The 20,130-nt window shown below is 49.1% G+C and overlaps 1 protein-coding gene across 7 annotated transcripts in view; it reads right to left on the bottom strand.

The window, feature by feature from the left end:
* PARP4 (poly(ADP-ribose) polymerase family member 4) overlaps positions 1-20,130 on the bottom strand; it is a 2,748,946-nt gene that overhangs the window by 1,592,119 nt on the left and 1,136,697 nt on the right. The gene's annotated exons all lie outside the window — the stretch shown is intronic.

Genomic DNA, 20,130 nt, shown 5'->3' on the forward strand with positions numbered 1-20,130 from the left:
CTGGAAAATTAATTTTCAACTACCAGAAACATTTCCATAGTCCTCTAAGAAATGTGTCTAATAGTTAGGTTGGAGCATCTGGTTAGGCAATTTTGACTTTTAGCAAACCACAGTATGGCAGGGTCACAGCCAATACAAATGTTTGTTTTCTTTAACCTTACCCCAAACCACTAGGACAGTTCTAGGTGTATTTTTAGGTACAAAAGAAATGGCATCATCAATCAAGTTCCAAACATCAAGGGAGCACTGATGCAAATAAAACACAGTTGCATTAGTAGAATGGTTGACCATTGAAAAAATTATAAGTTATTCACCGTAGTGACTAACGTTCTCTTAGTCCATAGTCCCCTTTCCTCCATACTGCATGGGTGTCCCTTCCAAGGGACGGGAGGCAGAACCTTTTTCACCAGAAAAAAACCTTCTTCCCCTTTAAATTTAGAGGCGCGCTGGGGTGCGGGCCAAGGATCATGCGCTGCCCTGACTCCACCCTCCGGCGCCACACCTCAGTCCCCACTGACGCGTTGACAATAGATTTAACATTGCCTAATGACACCAGTATTATTAAGGGGAGGTTGGTGGGACGTATGGAGGAAAGGGGACTATGGGCTAAGAGTACATTAGTGACTATGGTGAGTAACTTATAATTACTCTTATGTCCCGTTCCCTTTCCTCCATACTGCATGGGCGATTACAACTGAATGTAGCCCCAGGGTGGTGAGGAAACCCTCCTTAAGCAAATAGGTTCCTGAGAACCGCCTGTCCGAAAGCCGGAGATCTAGTGCTGGCATCCAAACAGTAATGCTTGCAGAAAGCCGAGGGAGTGGCCCAATTGGCCGCCCTGCTTATGACTTGGTGAGTCCCCCAGCAGCTTTGCTGGATTTCTGGAGTTTGTTTTTTTTCTCCTGCCAAGAGCGAGTCTCTTTTCCTCACACTCTTGGACATGATTTGTGGTGTTCCTTTGAATGTTAATGTGTTTTATGGGCTATGGGGTCTTTTACTCCATAGGGTCATGTGTTTTTACTATGTGTGTTACACAGCACCCTCAGTGCAGTGACACAGGGGTGTCATAGTGACACCCCACCATAGACTCCATACCCTGGGACTGACTACTGTCTCCCAGGGCATGTAAAGTCACCATTGGCTTTACTAGTCCCAAATTATGAACAGAAACCAGTACAAACCATCATATTGTGGACGTAGTGGTCGGGGCAATTCGATTGCCCCGGGGTCTGTTGTTCGAGGGGGCACTTCTCCGTCCCACCTGATCGAGTATTGGCTGGTGGCAGTGGTTACTACTTTTTATATTCGACCGCGAATATATCTCTATGGGATTTTCCCATTGTTCGAGGCTACCAACTTTAATTATTTAATTCCAATAGCCTCGAACATACCGCCGGGTTATTTATTTAATATTAATTAATTCACTGGTTGGTATTTTTTGCCAGAACTCGATTCTAAAATGGCATTTGTGTTCTCTTCTGTGACTCCAACCCAAGTCGAGCCCTTTCTTACACTTTTAGGTGGGCTTCTCCACAGAAGCCTCCGTACCACAGGGGGTGTGGGAGGGGGTTTAGGCACCCTGGACTGAGTTGCCTTGGCAACTCACGTCGCACTCTTGTGTGATTGGCCCAAGTGGTGAGCCGGCCGGCTCACCACTTAGCATGTTTGATTGACAGCTAGGCTGAATGAATGGGGGTTTCTTGCATAAAACAGGGCTTTTGGGACTGGAACTTCAGAAGTCGCCACAGGACCTAAGAATCCGAAGAGGGAGAAGCTGAGCCGACCTACAACGACGACACAACCGGTGGAGCCCTGTTGAACCGTCTCACCACTTCCCGACGACAGAGGAGATCTTCTTGCCGGAGAGTCTCTTCCCCTTGAGCTGGTGGGGACAACCAGTTCGCCTTCCTTTTTCGCCTACCAGGACGTCTAGTGGTCGAATTGCCCGTGCCAAGCACCCCAGCAACCGGATAGCCACTTACCACTGAACCGCGAAAGAAAGAACCACTCCTTTTAATCGGGAAACTCCACGGCTGGTTTCTTCCCTGGCAGCACAACGACCTCCTGCTTTCCTCCCCGTCGAGATCTTCTCTTCTGCCGGACGTAGCACTGACTTGCAACTGCTGCCAGGAACAACTGCCCCCGCTGGAGTGTTCTCACCATTTCAAGGTACTGTGTCCGCCTGGCCTCCCTTTCTATAGATTGCTACAAGGTGACAGTAAATCCTTAACCTTCTAGACTGGGCTGGCCTCTTGACCATCTAACTGGTCCCTTTCTTTTGATCCAACTCCTTTCTGAACCTTTTCGAGACTTTTGTGCACTTTTCAACCATGTGACCTTGGACACCTTTCGTTCTGATCCTCTTAAAGCAGATCCGGCTTCTGAACTCTAATTTCACTGTTTGACTCTGCCTTTCTCTCTTGCTGTGTTCTTTTGAAAGTGTTGGGATCTGTTTCAATTTATGCTCTGCCTTTCTCTCCCTTTGAAACCGAATTATTAGAGTGCCATCTGCGTTAAGCGCTCACCGCTTAATAAGTAAATAAGTGGGGCTTTACTTAAGACTTGTCTAAATATTCTTTTAAGGGAGTGTATATACTTTAGTGACTGTGTTTTTGAACGTGCTTGAGATTAGTGCCAGTGTGTTTTCTTAGATGTGTTTTTAAATAAATAATTATATATCTTCTACACCAAAGCTCTGGTCAGTGTTTGCGTATTCTACTGTGTTTACCTGCCCTATTGTGTATGCTCTGTATACTGCCTAACTCTTCTTGAGAGAAGTCTGACTGCTCAGCCACAGCTACCAGGTAAATCTGGGCGGTGCAGACTGCTACCAATTGGGTTTACTGCTAACTCCTGTAGTCCTAAACTTTTTGCAGTGGTCCCTAAGGGAACTGCACAGGTTTCTGCCTAACAACATTGCGCTGGAATGCGATGGCAGTTGCCTTGGCCCTGACTGCGCGGGCGTGCATGTTGGACGGGAGCGGCTTGTGCTGGCCCTCGTACGCTTCTTTGATGCCCGAGACCATCCAGCAGGATAAGGAAGCCTCAGAGGCCTGATAGCCTGGTCTTGAGCTTCTGAAAGTGATGACCAGGGCGTCCGATTTGTGGAAGCCCCTGGTCCTGTCCAAGTAAAATTTCTGGGCACGCCCGATATCGAGGCAGTGCAGCACTCACTGTGCTTCGTCCTTGGGATCGGTAAAATACGGTATCAGGTAATAAAATTGCGGCAATTTTGTCGCGTTAAAAAAATATTGCGGCAAAAATGCTGTGGTTTGACCCGGTATGCTCCATTATACCATTTAAGGAGAGCAGGGATCCGGGGGTTGCGGGGGTGTCCCCCGCATCCTTAACATGAATTGCTGTGCAAAAACCGCAGCATTTGTGCCGCGATATTTTGTAATCACGGCACAAATTGCCGCAATTTTATCACATGGAACCCAAAAAACATAGGAAGGAATATTTCCTCGTTCAAATAGAAAGCAGACGGCACCTTGGGCAGGAATGCTCAGTGTGTCCGCAGGACTACTTTGTTCTTGTGAAAGGGAGTATATGGTTCTGAGGCGACCAGCGCCTGGATTCCGCTGACTCTACGAGCCAAGGTGAGTCTGACTATCAAGGCCGTCTTGATGGTGACCAGCCTGATGTCAGTGGATGCCATTGGCTTGAACGGTTTGGCGCCATGGCGCCCAAAACTGTGTTGAGGTCCGCACCGGGAGCAGCCTCTTGATGCGCGGTTAGAGCCTTGTGAGCCCTGTCAGATGTTTCTTGACAATAGGATTGGAGGAGGAGAAGGCCCCCTCCTCAGAGTTCCTGTAAGCTCTGATGGCTGCGAGATATGTACGGCAAGTGTCAACCTGCACGCCAGAGTGGACGAGGTGCGCCGAGAAAGAGAGCACGCCGTCCAAAGTACATGCCAGTGGATCGATGTCTTTGGAGTCTGCCCAGTGGCAGAATCTGGTTAATTTGCTTTTATACTGGGCCCTGGTAGCCTTGCTCCTTGTGCCCTGAATGATTTCCAGAGTAGCCTGTGATAGGCTGAGGTGCCGCAGCGTTACCTGTTCAGGAACCACGCTGTGAGGGCTAGTTTCTGTGGCGTGGGATGGATGATCTTGCCCCCCTGCTGCGCCAAGATGTGCTGGGCCCATCAGGAGATGAATCAGGGGCATCTCCGAGAGGCTGAGCAGCTCCGAAAACCATGGCCTCGCTGGCCACCATGGAGCTATCAGCATGATGTTGAGTTGGCGAGACTCCTTGATCTTGCAAATTACTCTGTAAATCAGCTGACTGGTCAGAAAGGCGTAAGCCCTTGTGCCGTTCCACTGAGGCGGAAGGGCGTCGCCCAGGGAGCCAGGACCCTGTCCCTACCAGGAGGCGAACTATGGGCACTTCTTGTTGTGCCAGGTGGCAAAGAGACCCACCTGAGGATGTGTCCACTTGTTGAAGATCTCCTGAATAACGAGATCGTTTAGCTGCCACTCAGAATTGTCCTCTCCCAGCCTGCTGACTCTGTCCGCTTCCAAGTTAGATTCCCCCAGGAGATGGACTGCTGTAAGGTAGATGTCATTTTCCAGGGCCCACTCCCACATGCTGATTGCCAGTCTGCACAGAGAAGGGGATCTGGTGCCTCCCTGCTTGTTGACATAGTACATGCTGGTCAAGTTGTCTGTCTGGATGAGGACAACCTTAACGCTGAGAAGTGGTAGGGATGCCCTGGGCACTAGCCAGATGGCGTTCAGATCTAGCCAATTGATGTGGTATTTCTGTTCCCGTTGAGTCCAGGTGCTGTGGACCGAGAGATCGTCCAAGGTGGCTCCCCAGCCCTCAAGCGAGGAATCCGTGGTGACAATGGCCTCTGGGGTGGGAGGCCGGAAGGGCTTGCCCGTCCGTATGTTGCAGTCCCTGGACCACCATGTTAGGTCCGGGTGGAGAGATGGAGGAACGTTGATCATCTCGTATTGAGAGCCCCGCTCCTGGTTCCATGAGGCCGCAAAGTGCAGCTGAATCCTCCTCATGCTCAGTCTTGTGTGCGGAACGGCTAATAGGACCGCCGCCAATAGACCCAGGAGATGTTGGTACCACTATGCCGAGGTCACCTCTCTGCTCAGGAAGTGGTTGGTGGCCCTCTTGATGGCCTAGATCTTGTCCTTCGCCGGAAATACTTTCTCGGAGCCTGTGTCCCAGATTAGGCCCAAGAATGAGTCTGCATGGGCTGCAGCTGTGACTTGAGATTGAGCGAGAAGCCCAGATCATGCAGTGTGTTCATAAGGGCATGGGAAGAGTGGTGAACCGCTTCTGGAGATGTAGCACTGACGAGCCAGTCGTTGAGGTATGGGTAGATGTGGAGGCCCTGTGCTCTAAGCAGGGCCGCCACTGTATTCATGAGCCTGGTAAAGACCCTGGGGGCCGAGTTGAGGCCAAAAGGAAGGACCTTGTATTGAAAATGGTAGCCCATGATCCTGAACCGTAGGAAAGAACAATGGGGCTGCCAAATTGGGACGTGTAGGTACGCGTCCTTTTAACGCTCACCTGGTATCCACAGGGATGTCACTCAGCCTGTTCTGACCTCTTACGACCTCAAACCCTTCCCTGGAGGCTATTGGACTGGAGACTGGGCCTGAAACACAGGATTGGTAGAGTTTAACTCCTTATTGTCTCTGTGTGCTTGAACCCCTTCTTCCCCGGGGTCCAACCCTTCCCTTTGATTCACAGCTCACCTTGTTTTCTTGGATAGTGTGCTCTCCGTCCTGCTTTCAGCGCAGGGGTGCGTTGATTGATGCAGGCTCGTTGCTGCCTAGTTACTTCACTGGCAAGTGTCCGACAGGTAAGTATAATGAGTCTTTTGAACAGTTCTCTAACTTCGTTCCTTTCCTTCCTTAGATGATGGCCGGCGTCCAGGGATGGCGGCGTGCTGCTGAGATGAGTAGCGCTGAAGGTGAGTGAGAGCGCGATGCGCGATGCACCCCTTTTGTATTTGCATTGAACTGAGTTCTTTTTCTGTGTCTTTTAGGTGCCGTGACGTTTTCAGCGTGGATGCCGGTTGTGAAGAACAAATGCGGTGGGTAAGCGCGGTATGCGGCGCCTCTAGATGTTTCCATGCTAACCTGGAGTGTCTTTTCCCTCTTGCAGATGGATGAGAAGTTCCGGAGACAGAGTTCCCCCAGAGCGGCTGGGATTCAGGTAAGCGCTTGAAGCTCGTACAGTATTTAAAAATAAGCAAAGATTTGCAGAATGCTTACTAATGCCTTTTTTCTGTTTTTTTCCCTTTTCCTTAGGAAGCGGCATACAGGGATGGGAATGACACCGCCGAAGATGCCCACAGAACAGAAGCAGCGATGAATGATGGGCAGCAGGGCCGCAAGGTAAGGCTGTTCCTAACGTTGTTCTTGTTCTTGCAGGAGCTGAGCGCAGAAGAAAGATGCAGGCCTACTGGAGACCAATCCGAACATGGTGAGTGTCACGCTGCAGGTGCAGAAAACGCAAAGCATGTTTCTCAGCCTGGGTGTGGCTTAAATAGTCTCTGGGTATCCCAGGTGTCTCTGGGCTGAACCACACCCAAAAGACTAGACCGCACATGCAGTTCTGGGAACCAAAATATGTGGGGGCATCCATCTTGTCCCCATCAGTGCACTGCAAGTCCAATCCCCAATGTTATCCTATGGGAGTGAGTGAGTCTGGTGCCACATGCGCCAAGTCTGACTCCAAGTGGGTCTTTGAAGGGATGGAGAGGCCCTTGAGGGCCATATAGGTGATTATGGCCTGGCTCCAGCCTGACATCTTGGAGGGCTGGGGACATGAGGGGCAGGAATCATGACAGCCTTTCAGATCCAGGTTTCACATCCAGTCTCCCTTGCACAATGTCTCCGCTATAAAAGCTGGCATAACCATCTTGAATTTTTGCAGGGGTAAGGAGAGGTTGAGGGTGGAAAGGTCCAGCACAACTCTCAGGCCCGTCTGGTGGTTCTTCTGAATGGAGAAAATCCTGGAGTAAAAGCCCAAGCCTCGCTGGGAGGCTGGGACTTCCTCCACTGCCTGGCTCTCTGCGAGCGACCGGATCTCCACCAAAAGAGTTGCTGTCCCAACCTGTGGGAGTGGCGAGGAGAAGGGAAGAGAGGCTGGGATAGGGAGGCGGTACCCCATGGATACTACGGAGGGGACCCAGGGGGCGGTAAAATTGTAGCACCAGAAATGTGCGTGGAGGGCTAGCCTGCCCTCCACTGGAGACACGTGGACCCGAAGGGGCGTGTCATGCCTTCTTTCCCTCAGAGACTGCTGCGGAGGAGGAGGACTGGAAAAGGCCCTTGCTCCCCTCCCCTTTTTTGTTGCTTGTGCCGGTTCTGAGACGGCGAGGCGGTCCGGCTGCCTGGATCTCCGTTCCTGGAAGCCGTGAAACCCTGTGCACGTACAACCACTGTCGGAGCGCTGCTGGGCGTGGTCTTTGTTAGGATGGATTAAGTGTCACGCGCCTGCCATCCTGGCGTTTGTGGCATGCCTTGCGTTTACGCCGCCATTGATTTTCCCATTACGTTTGTAACGTTCTTCCCCGTTACAGTCTAGTCTTTCCAGCCTTTTTTCTTCCTGTTTCCTACTTTAGCCCCATCCTCTGTGTACGCTTTGTGTTGCAACCCCTTTGAGCTTTGCTTTCTCTTTGGGTTTTACGCTCCCTTGTAATTCCCCCTTGCAGTCGCTGCTGCCTTCAGCTTGGTTGCTTCCCCTGCTCTTACTATTTTCCAGGGCTGCTTCTGTGCACCTTCTGCCACCGTCTTTACTGCAGCCTGTCTTTTTCCCTTGCCTTCTGCTGCTCCTTCCTCCTTGCTTCTCTGCGGCTCCTTCCGCGCCCCTGGAATTCTTCTACTTCCGTTTGCCTCATTCCGTCCTTCCTGCCGTCTTCTTACGGTCCTTCTCTTTTTCTATCCTTGTTCCAGTTCTTCTGCCCTTCCTTCCTCCTTGTTCTTAGTATTGTTTACTTACCTGTGTTTGCTTTTGCATTACGTGGTTTTCCAGCTTTGGACTCTGCGAGCCCGGACTTGCTCAGCCTTCGATTCCTGCTGGCCTGTTTTCCACATTTACACCAGGAAGATCCGTTGGTTCACGACAGTACCTGCAGTAACTTCTATTCGGATTCTAACAAGAGGTTTTTTTTGAGCCACTGGCTTTTTTCCTCTTATTCAGGCTCTCACGGAAGGAGGTCCTGTGTTCACCGTTTATCCACATGGCGACACAGTGGCTTCCATCCGAGGGAGGCCATTTTTCTATAAAAAGAAGAAGACCTTCCGACGGAAGAAAGGCAAGAGGCATGGGTGGCCTACAGAGGACTCGGGTGAGGAGAAGGAGGTGGGGGACTATTCGGATTTGGAGGATTCCATTGATGTGACATCTAGTGTTCAGGACATAAAGACTTGGCCATTTGTGAGCTATTTTTCTTTTTGTCCAGCTCCTCGTCAGTGGAGGAGTGGAAGAGGTCCCCCCCCTCGAACGGAAGATCCAATATGTGTTCCTGGATGTCCTGGTTGAATTCTGTTGCCCGGCTGTCCTTCTCATGTCGGTGGTGATACAGATGGCATGGCCAGAGGTGTCGATATGGGCCACAGTGGATTCCATGAGGTCATGCGCCACCAGCTTGGCCTCGGCCAGCCCCGCCCCCCCTTAAAGCGTGATAGTTCCGGGAGGAAGTCCGCAATTTCCTGCCATAAACTTTGATTGGCGGCAGCCATCATGCCATCTGCGTTGGGCTGACGAAGATGCAAGGACGCGTTGGAATAGAGATTCTTCCCGTACGCCTCGAAGATCTTTTCCTCCTTGCCTAGCAGCACAGCAGAGGAGGAGGCGTAGGACGACTGAGGCTTGGAGTATAGTGATGCCGCAGCGATCACCGAGGAGTGTGGCTGAGGATGGGCTGAGAGCAAGAGTGTATCCCCACCATCTGCCTGTACTTGTGTCCAGGCGTCGATTGACTGGTTGGGCCGAGTGGGGCTTGAGCCAACCCTTCTTGGCTAGGGAGACTACATCGGTCTGCAAAGGAATCCCCATTTTGGCAGAGGGGCATCGAGTGAGTGTTAGGGAGAATTCTCTGTTCAGGCTGAATTTCCTAACCTAGTGAGTCCCCCAGCAGCTTTGCTGGATTTTTTGGGGTTTATTTCTTCTCCTGCCAGGAGTGAGACTCTTTTTTTCCCTCACTCCTGGACATGATCTGAGAGTGTTTTCTGTGACTTGTTATGTGCTTATGGGCTAGGGGGTAATTTTCCCCATAGGCCATCATTGGTTTTTGGAATGTGTGTTACACAGCACCCTCCGTGCAGTAACACAGGGGTGTCATAGAGATCCCCAAACATAGACTCCACACCCTGGGACTGACTACTGTCTCCCTGGGTCAGTAAAGTTACCATTAACTTTACTAGTCTAAACTTAGGAACTTAACCAGTACAAACCACCTTACTGTGGAAGTACTGGTAGGGGCAATTAGATTGCCCCTGGGTCTGTTGTCGAGGGGGTACTGTCCCGTCCCCCCTCGCCGAGTTCTGGCTGGTGGCAGTGGATACCACGGAAATATTCCACCGGAATATTTCCCAATGGAATTTCCCATTGTTTTTAATGCACCACTTTTTGGTGCAATGTTAAAGATACCGCCGGGTTATTTAATTAAAACAAATTCACCGGTTGGGATTTTTCGCCAGAACTCGCCACCAAAATGGCGTCTAGGTTCACTTCAGTAACCCTGAACCCGAGTCGAGCCTTTGTTCCACTTTTGGCGGGCTTCTGCACAGAAGCCCTCCAAAGTGGTGCCATTCTGTCTGGGTACCACAGGGGGTGTGGGAGGGGGTTTAGGCACCCTGGACTGAGTTGCCTTGCCAACTCATGTCGCACTCTAGTGTGATTGGCCCAAGTGGTGAGCCACCCCGCTCACCACTTAGCATGTTTGAGTGACAGCTAGGCTGCATGAATGGGGGTTTGCTGCATAAAAGCAGGGTTTTTGGGACTGGTTCTTCAGAAGTCGCCACAGGACCTAAGAAGCCGAAGAGGGAGAAGCTGAGCCGACCTGCCAAGACGACACCACCGGTGGAGCCCTGCGGAACCGTCTCACCACTTTTCCCGACGACAGAGGAGATGACCCGCCGGAGAGTATTCTTCCCTTAACTGGTGGGGACAACTAGTTGTTGCCTTCTTTTCGCCGTCCCGAAGCATCTCGTGGCCGCCTGGCCTGTGCCAAGCACTCCGGCAATCGGGATACCACTTTTTACCTCAACCGCGGAAGAGGGGTAAAATCCTTTGTGTGCGGAAAACTCCACGGCTGGCCTCATCCCTGGTAGTGCAACGACCTTCAGCTTTCCTCCACGTCGAGATCATCTCTTCCTCTGGACGATGCCGCGACTTGCACCCACTACCAGGAACGACTACCACCGCTGGAGGATCCTTTCCACTTGTAAAGGTACTGTGTTCCGCCTGGCCTCCCTTGCCACCGATTGTACGGGGTAGATTTAGTCCTCGGCTCTCGACCCTGGGTAGGCCTGGGACACCCTAACTAAACTTTTTGGAAACGTAGTAAAACCTTTTCTACTCACCTGTAAAGACTTGAGACAGTGTGTGATCTTGGGCATATTTTTCGCCTGGCTCCCTCTAAAGCGGCCCGAACAAAATTTCCTTGTTCCACCATTGTCTGCCTTTGCTAACCTTATGTGAAAAGTGTTTTATCTTACTGCTCTCTTTATTTCTGCCTTTTCCCTCCCTTTTCTAATAACTTGTTGGAGTACCATCTAACGTTAAGCGCTCACCTCTGGTTGGAAATAAGTGGTGTTAACTTAGAACTGTCCAACAAATGATTAGGGATGTACATATGAGTAATAGTAACTGTGTTTTGACCTTCTTACCTTTTCTCCGTGCTAGTGTAATTTATGAGTGTGTCTTTAATAAATAAGTTTATACTTTTACACCTAGCTCTGGTCAGTGTTTGCTTGTACTACTGTGCCTCTGTATCTATTGCGTATCCTCTGTATACTGCCTAACTCTTCTTGAGGGAAGTCTGACTGCTCAGCCACAGCTACCACAGTGAATCTGTGTGGTGCAGACTGCTACCAAGTGGGTTTACTGCCAACACCTGTAGTCTTAAATCTTTTGCAGTGGTCCCAGAGGGAACTGCACAGGTTTCTGCGAGGACTTCAGCCAGAACCCTCTCTGCCGGCTGCTCGACCTCAGGTCGGGGGAGGCCGACATACTTCGCCAGCCCAGCAAGATGTTTGTGGAAGGCCCTGGCCGAGGATGGCATATCCGTGTCCTCCTCCTCATCCATATCCTGTGGGTCAGGAGGATCCTGTGGAGGAGGAGGAGGAGTAATTGGCGCCGGAGGCTGGGGTACAGGGGCCGCAGCCAGAGGCTGCAGAGGCTGGTACGGAACTGCCTGAGTCATCAGCTGGGGGGCCAGAGACAGCGGCTGCGTTGGGAACTGGGGCGCCGGCGGAGGCGCTTGTGGTACCGCTAGCATTGCGGGGAGGACTTCCCTGATGTGGCGTCCTTGAAGATAACCCCCATCTGAGGTGACTTCATGAGTCCGAGGAGCCTCTCGAAGAATCCCTCCTCACTGGCCGAAGAGGCGGCAGGAGGTGCTGACGGGGTATGTGGGAGCTGCTGGAGCCGCTGCGTACCCTGCCCATATGGACGCAGTGGGAAGCTACCCTGCGCAAGAGAGATAGGCTGTAGGCCACGTACCTGGTTGAGGTCAGTCCCACCTTGACACTCGTTCTTCGCCGAATTCCTGGAATGGGGTCGGACGGGTGCCTCTGTCTGGCACGGTGGCCATCTTGTCTAGCTGCCTGCCACGTGCCTGCGACATGTTGCTCAGCCCGCTGGGCCCGGCCGCCTCCAAGACTCTTGCGTGTGGATCACAAGGCCTACCCTGCTCCTCAGGCCTAGGACCGGTAGGTGTGAGACCCTCGACCCGAGGGTCGGTAAAGCTGTGTTTAGGCGTCACCTCGGACGTATTTCCAGTACAAGGGTGGAACCCTTCAGATGACCATCCAGTACAAGGACCTTCCCGTCCCTCAACACCACCACTGGGAGGATCCAAGGATCCCGCGGGACGAAGGCCGGTAGCTGCAGCAGCCTCGGTGCACATGCTGGTACAAGGACCTGACCGGTCCCTCCCATACGGGAGAGTCCCTGGGAAGGAGTCTCCTTTGCGGGGTGCGATGGAGAATATCAGCCCTACCTTGGGCTTGGCTCGATGTTTCATGAAGTTCTTGAGGTCCTCTAGAGGCGACTTCTGGAAGAGCTCCTTCCACCTGGATACTTTGTTCTTCAGCACTTTCGAGGACAGTGAGCTACACGCTGTACAAGCTTGCCAACCATGGTCTGGGCCAAGGCAACGTAGGCAGAGGGCGTGGGGGTCTGAAGTTGGGACGAGCCAGTTGCAGGATGGACACCTGCTGAACCCTGTGGAAGTCGACATGCGCCGGGGAGAAGCGCGACACCTGAGGACCGAGTACCTGAATGATCAAAGAGAAGACGTATCCGTGCATGGAATTACATAGCCGATGACAAACCCAGGAGCGCTGGTGAATTCGACCCGTTCGCGTTGACGCGGAAAAGGGGACTGAGGTATGGTGCCGGAGGGCGGAGTCAGGGCAGATCATGCTCCCTGGGCCGCACCCCTGCACGCCACTAAATTTAAAGGGGAAGAAGGTTTTTTCTGGCGAAAAAGGTTCCGTCTCCTGTCCCTTGGAAGGGACGCCCATGCAGAATGGAGGAAAGGGGGCGGGACGTAAGAGTAAAATAAGATACTTAATTTCCCCTATCATTAATCTGATCTGATCTCTATAAGAGTGATGAAAGCAAAACATTGACATGAAACTAATCCCTGGCTATTAGTACCATCAAGCACTTAGGTACTGAAACATCTGCCTGAAAGCAGGCTCATTGTAGGTTACACAAACCCTAGCCCCTGGGTCTGTCTATTTTTTGTGGGAATCCATACTCATTACCGAACAATAGGGCCCTACACCCATCACTGAAGTCATACAAGCAGCATAACATGCAAGCACAATAATCTACCACTGTGCACTTTATACAGTCAGCAGGGGTCTGCAACCTGCGGCTGTCTGGCACTATGATTGCCAAGATGTATTACCATTGACAAAGCTGGATATAGCTGATGGGGGTTGTGGACCAAAACATCTGATGAGCCAAAAGTTACAGACCCCTGGATAGGCTGACCAGATTTTCCAAACTAAAAACCAGGACCATTTTGAAAAGTCAATGCAATAGACAAAGGACATCTGGGATAAGCAATATCTGTTATGTTATTTTACTGGAATTCATACTGCACGTAGCTGAAATTTCAAAGGGTGCTCTGATAGGCAGCAAACCTAATGTCTAACCTCTGAGAATAAGACATAGATCAGAGTTCTTTTAACTTCAATGAGATTTGGCGTAGATTCAGCTTCTTTAAGGCTCACATTAGCATTGCTTTAACTATTTCAAATGCGTTGTGGATGTTGAGATTTACTATCTTTCTGCAGTGCACACAACTGGACAAATACTGTCTAAGGGAATGACTGTGGGGGCAATGGGCGCACATCGTTCACATCTATTTCTTCCCCTCCTTGAACCCATCCTTGATTGTATTAGCTTTCTTTTTCATTCACTCTGCATTATACAGCTTCCTTCATCATTTCAAAACAACTGACTTTTATATGTTTTACTCATTTTGAGCAGTTTGACCATATGACAGGAGTACACTATGCGTAAGCCAGAAAGCCAGCTAAAAGAGCTAAGCAATCGCTGATTAAATCTGTGTGTGATCAGCAAGTCACAGCTTTGAATCCCGGCAAGGCCAAAACAGCCATTCACCTTTCAGAGGTTGTTAAATGAGTAACAACTTTGGTTGGGTAATATTACTCGTATATAAGAATGTTCTATGTTCAGCAATCTGGTGAAAGCGCTATATTTATCTTTTACACCCGATTTTCCCTGCAACTGCATCCTGATCTGTATTCACCACTTATCAGTGAAGTTCTTAGATAACAATCCATTTTTCTGAAAAGTTGGGCATGTGACCGTTTTAAAGAAACTTGTTGGGGAAGGGGGTAATTTTGTGAAAATCCAGGACTGGTCCCTAAAAAACCAATATGTCTGGACACCATAACCGTACCACCATTGAGTGACAGATCTTTTGATGAGGCGGTACCGAGGTCATTTCAACAGACACGTCAAAGCTGTTGCACTGAAAATCACTTGCATGAATAAGCATGCATCACCTTTTTCATCACTGTCCCAACCTCTCATCCTCGACTCCTTAACTACAGAGAAAACAGGGATTGGCACTAGCAACCTCACCCGATGGTAAAGGATGACCCTAATCTAAAATGTAAATATAAGGAAGGAAATCTATATTTTAGTGGTAGAGCAACATTCAGATAGACTTCTCCCCGGCAAATTTTTACCCTGCTTCATCCAAAATTATTTTGTACTGTCCCTTTTATACTTGTATTTATGACGTAACTCAGAAGCTGTATGCATATGGTGTAGCCAAAGTGCCTATTCTGTACTGTCTAATTATAATAAACGTCAGATGTTTTCAGTGAACTAAGGAGTCACATTCACTGTACTTGAGAGTAACATCTGAATATTTTTAAATTCCCAAATCAACTGCTTTTTCAACAATACATATTGTCACCAATTTAGCTCTGAAATATCCCTGCTATGCAGCCGAGTGTTCCTGTCATTCAATAGGGGTTGAAGTGCCTTCACTTACATACTCTCTCTGCAAGGCACAAAAAAGGGTGCTGGGTTTGAGCTCCATCACCAATGCTCATATTTCAGCCATTTAACAAAGTTACACAAAAATAGGTATTACTCCTCTCCTAATATGAAGGATTTTAAAATGTCCTTTACGAGGAAGAAACTGGACATCACAGATGCTTTCCCCTTTAATTACAGGGATCATAAATCAAGATTGAATAAGCAGGAGCTAAAATCGGCTCCTGGGTATCCGGCATTAACCAGTGACCAGGAGCTACCTACAGAGAGACAAGGAGCTAGTACACAGCGTTGCACATATCGAACTTCCACATAATATGCAAAAATATCGTTTAGTCCATTATTTATGACCCTTATGCTTCAAATGTTGTATAGATGTGTTCTAATGTTTGTTTATAGATTGTCAAAAACACAAAGAGTTAAATTCACATATGCATGTTTGTACTGCATCAGTTGGCTGGGGGAGCCGAAAGCAGCTCCTGTTACATGTTGGTATAAAGCTAACCATGCTCTTCTAATCTAAAATCAGGAGCTAATTATCTCCCAGTCCCCCCTACATTTTGAACCCTGAATTATATTTGTCAGTCTGATTAATTAACTGGTTCAACCCACATAAAGTAAAGCCATCAATGAACACATACCAAACAGTAGGAACACAACACCTGGCACTTGTATTTGGGCAGACCATAGTTGGTCTAGGGGATCTGGTTGGGTGTCAAAAACCACAATAGTTGGAAATCGAAATATTTCAAAAATGTCCCTAGGCCACCAATGCTGGTAGGAGACTTGTACTGTGGAAGAGCAGCATCAGTTGAACTTCTTGCGGCCATCTTGAGTCAACCCAATCTCCAGCTAAAGGTCACAAGAAACTCCTTTGAGGACCGCAGTCTGGAAGACATTACCTCATCCCAGCAACACGAGGGACAACATTCGAGAGACTAACCACTGACTGACTAGGTGATCAGATGATGGGAGATTGTGAAGTCACTTCCAGTTTGTGTCCTGTAGCCATCTTGATTCAGTGATCTCTTCCTGTGGCCCTCCTGTCTCAGTGACATCACTTCCTGTGACCATCTTGGTTTGTTGACATCACTTCATGCAGCCATCTCGGTTCAATGACATCAATTTCTGCAGCCCTCTTGAGTGGGCCCAATATTCAGCTAAAGGTCACAAGAGATTCATTTGGGTAAACAAATCAGGAATACATTTCCACATCCCAGCACCACCAGGGACAAAATCAGAGAGACCAACAACTAACAGACTAGGCGATTAGGTGATGAGGGCGTGTGACGTCACATCGGAATTCTCTGGAGGCGTCCAGCCTAGAGCATGCCAGTTAAGGATGGAACAGTAAAGAGCGAAGACCAGATGTTGGCCTGCCTTTCTGCCGGTTCTATGAGCCTTTTCTTTTGCCTTCTTGCATGCTGCACCTAGAAGTACCCCTAGCTTGCTAATTACTGAGCTGTCTCTTCACACTGCAGTACTCACCTACAATGCATTCTCTCCTGCTGCTCCGCACCTCTCCCTATGCTTTCTCCAAAACACGCTACAGCTTTCTTCTTTCCTATCCCCATCATAAAACACACGTCTCGAAACCTGACGAGCAAACTATACCTCCCCTAACACCTAACCAAATCACCCCTCTTCCTCTGAGACTCAACTTCTCTACTCTTCCTTGCCACATCAACTGAATATTTCACTCTGTAATGCTCGGTCTGTATGCAACAAAACTGCCTTTATCGCTGACTTCTTTCACACCAGTTCTACTCCCCTAGATGTTGTTACTATCACAGAAACTGGATTTCTCCATCTGCCACTGCCACCCTGGTGGCCCTAAATGACTCTAAACTATTGTTCATTCACTCTCCTCATTTCACTGGCATAGTTGGAGACACCTACTCTCTTCCTGCTTCATCGCCTCACAAATGTGAAATGCCACATCCTCTCCTTACTCTTTTGAATTCAGATCTCTATTATTGCTCCGCCTCACTTGATTCTCATCTCCATGTATCGCCATCCTGGTCCCACTGAACCATTCTTTGATTAATTTGGGCTACTCATTGATTCTCTGTCCACTAAACATCACCTCATTCTCTTACGTGACATTAACCTTCCCTCTCCAACCACTGCCCAGAAATCTGAACTGCAATCTTTTCTTACAGGCCACACCGCGAGTAATGCTCTGGATCTCTGATTCATCTCCAACCCTCTCTCTGCCACTAATACTGTCACACCATCCCTATCTGATCACTCCATTGTTTCCACCACCACCACCTCCTTTCCACCATCTGACCTCTCCTCACCACTTGCCTCACCTATTACTAAAAGGAAATGCAAACCTTCTGCCATTACTGTTTCTCTCTAACCTACAGTTCTCACTCTCCTCCTTCCCACCTGATGACTCTTCCACTAACACTGTTTCCAATCCCTACTATTCTCCTCTCACTTGCGACTGCTAACTTTCACCCCTCAGTCTCAGCATCCTCAACCATGGGCCACCTGATAAATACACTCTCTCTGCAAGGACATGCATCAGCTGCTGCACAAAAGGAGGCACACCTACTTGCATGACGACCTGCAACTCTACTTCTCTGCCCTGAACACTCTCAAAAAGGGAATTCTACCTCACCCTCAGTGACTCTCACTCCAACAATCCTCATGGGTACAAGGCACCGTAAACTCACTCCCAAACCTATGACTATCAACTTCACTCTTGCAGCAAATAACCATATCTTAATTCCCCTTGACCTCGCAGCTGCCTTATACTCTCTCTGTCTCTCTCTCTCTCTCTCTCTCTCTCTCTCTCTCTCTTTCTCTCTCGCTCTCTCTCTCTCTCGCTCTCTCTCTCTCTCTCTCTCTCTCTCTCTCGGGGGGCGTGTCTTAGTGCCATAGCGGATGGTTGCTTAATTTCCGAGCTCCCAACCTGGCTCGTAAAAATTCATAATACCACGCTCATAATCTATGAATATATTGGGTTAACTTACTTGTGGCACTTCCCTATACTGCCACTGTACAACTGGATCACAGCGACCGTGTGTGAGGAAGGTTTGGAGGAATGACTTTGTGAGGAGGTGCAGCCTAAAAGCAGGGGAGTCGCGTTGTAGTCTGAAACCGCACGCTGTGTCAGCTGATCAGCGTTCGCGTCTTGGAGGTCCTGTTGTCGTTGGGAAGCATATTTGCTTCACGACACTGGTAAACCTCCATAGAAACACTATTTTCACACATAGTGAAGCGGAATTAACTTATATAATGACCTCCTCATCGAAATATAGACCTATTTAATATCTCCTTCATTCAGTGTGGGCTCCCAAAAAGAAATGAAGGGCTAAGAATTACATTTTTTATCACACCAATGATGAAATAATCAGTATACAATTGTAAATATTGGTGAATAAAGACTTCCAGAAAGCGAATAAGGAGCTAAGACACCTCTTTGATATTGTTTGTGAAGTAGTGGATGCTCATGTGTGACAAACAGCACAGTTAAAACTATAGCGCTCTAGTACACTCAGTGGGCCTCATTACGAGTTTGCCGGTCCGGATTGAACGCAGCCAGTAAAACCGAACCGGCACAGTTTACCGCACCAGAAAATTCCGACCTTCGATCCCGGAAACACCACCACCCCAAAACCGCCACCGTGGAGACAACGCACACGATAACTGCGTCGGCAGACACAGCACAACGACACCCACAGTTACCGGAAATAGGTAACACTGTGCACATTACGAGAAGCCTGGACACGGAAACTCTGCCACAAAATTGGCAGTAAAACCGTGGACACATTATACCGGCTGGACCGTCCAACAATCATGTCCATTGTCACCATGATTCAGGATGACATCAGCAACCGCATTGGCATACGGACGGCAATCCCACCCCTGCTGAAGGTGGTCTCGGTACTGCATTTCCTTGGGACTAGAAGGTATCAGCACACTGCCGGTGAGCTGCACGGGCTGTCACAACCTTGCTTCTCAAAAATACTGGACCGGGTACTGGATGCCTTGCTGCGCCATGTGTCGGAACATATCGCCCTCACCCGTACCCTTGGCAGGTCATTGCCACCAAGTTGGCCTTCCATGCCATTGCGGCAATGACAAATTGCATTGGTGCAGTAGACTGCACCCACATAGAGCGGACCGTACCACGTGCAATGGAGATGGTGTACTCCAACAGGAAACTATACCACTCACTGAATGTACAGATGGTATGTGACGCTGGACAAGTGATAACACATTGCTGCACAAGTTTTTCGGGGTCAACACATGACTCAATGGTCCTGCAGAATTGGACATTGCCCCAGTACCTGGAACGCTATGCTGGACAAAGCACATGGCTACTGGGTGAGTACAACTACCAATGCACGGCCCCTGTGAAGGGGCTGGGGTGTCCAGGGCAATGACCTGTGTGTCTAGGTTCCTACAATTGGCAATGCATCACCCCCTGGCCAATGTAATGGACAGTCACCACAACCCACACTTTTCAAAGCTACACATTACAGGTGGGCACAGTGTGACCGTACACACCCTGACAAAGGAGATGCACAACCAAGACATGTACTGGTAGCACACGCCAATACGACATGATGCAGTGAATCCACTCACCCACCCAATGCACCAGTGCCCCCCCAATGCACACGATGAGTGCACATCCGACATTGTTCATCGACCACATCATCACAGTTTCTATTGACTGACTCCCCCATGTATGTAAACTACTGCACGATGCCAAACTTACCAACCACAAATGAGCACAAGGGCAACTACATATGCACAGTGTTAGGGAAAATTCTCATTCTATGGCTAATTCCCCTTACCTAGTGAGTCCCTCAGCAGCGTTGCTGGATCTCTGGAGTTATTTCTTTCCACTTGGTAAGAGTGTGAGCTTTTCCCCCACTCTTACACCTATTTTGCTATGTGTCTTTACCTATTTTTAAGATTGTGAACTCTGAAGTACACCACTTCAGTAGCCCCCTTCTTTGTGTGTGTCACCCAGCACCTTCAGTGCAGTGACACCGGGTTGTCATTCAGACTTCCCACCAACTCCATTTCTGAGGTGACTACTGTCCCCCAGAAAAGGGTAAAGTTACCATTAACTTTACTTAGTCAAATGTAACCACAGATCCAGTACACACCACCTTACATGGAGTGCTGGAAGGGTTAACTCTTAACTCTTTTCATCTCTACCTCCTAGAGCATTGTTTTGCTCTTTTAACATTTAGACATGGCTGGTGGCAGTGGTATCTACCCTAAATTTCTACCGCGGTTATCTTATATAACCGTGGGAATATTGTAGGCTATTGTGTTAGCCTCAAACTTAAACCTGCTTGACCAAATCCTTTTTTGTTTGGCTGCAGTGCGGTTTATTCGCCATTTCTTTTTGTTAAA

The sequence above is a fragment of the Ambystoma mexicanum genome, chromosome 7q, assembly GCF_040938575.1.
Source record: "Ambystoma mexicanum isolate Mex_15411 chromosome 7q, UKY_AmexF1_1, whole genome shotgun sequence".
NCBI lineage: Eukaryota > Metazoa > Chordata > Amphibia > Caudata > Ambystomatidae > Ambystoma > Ambystoma mexicanum.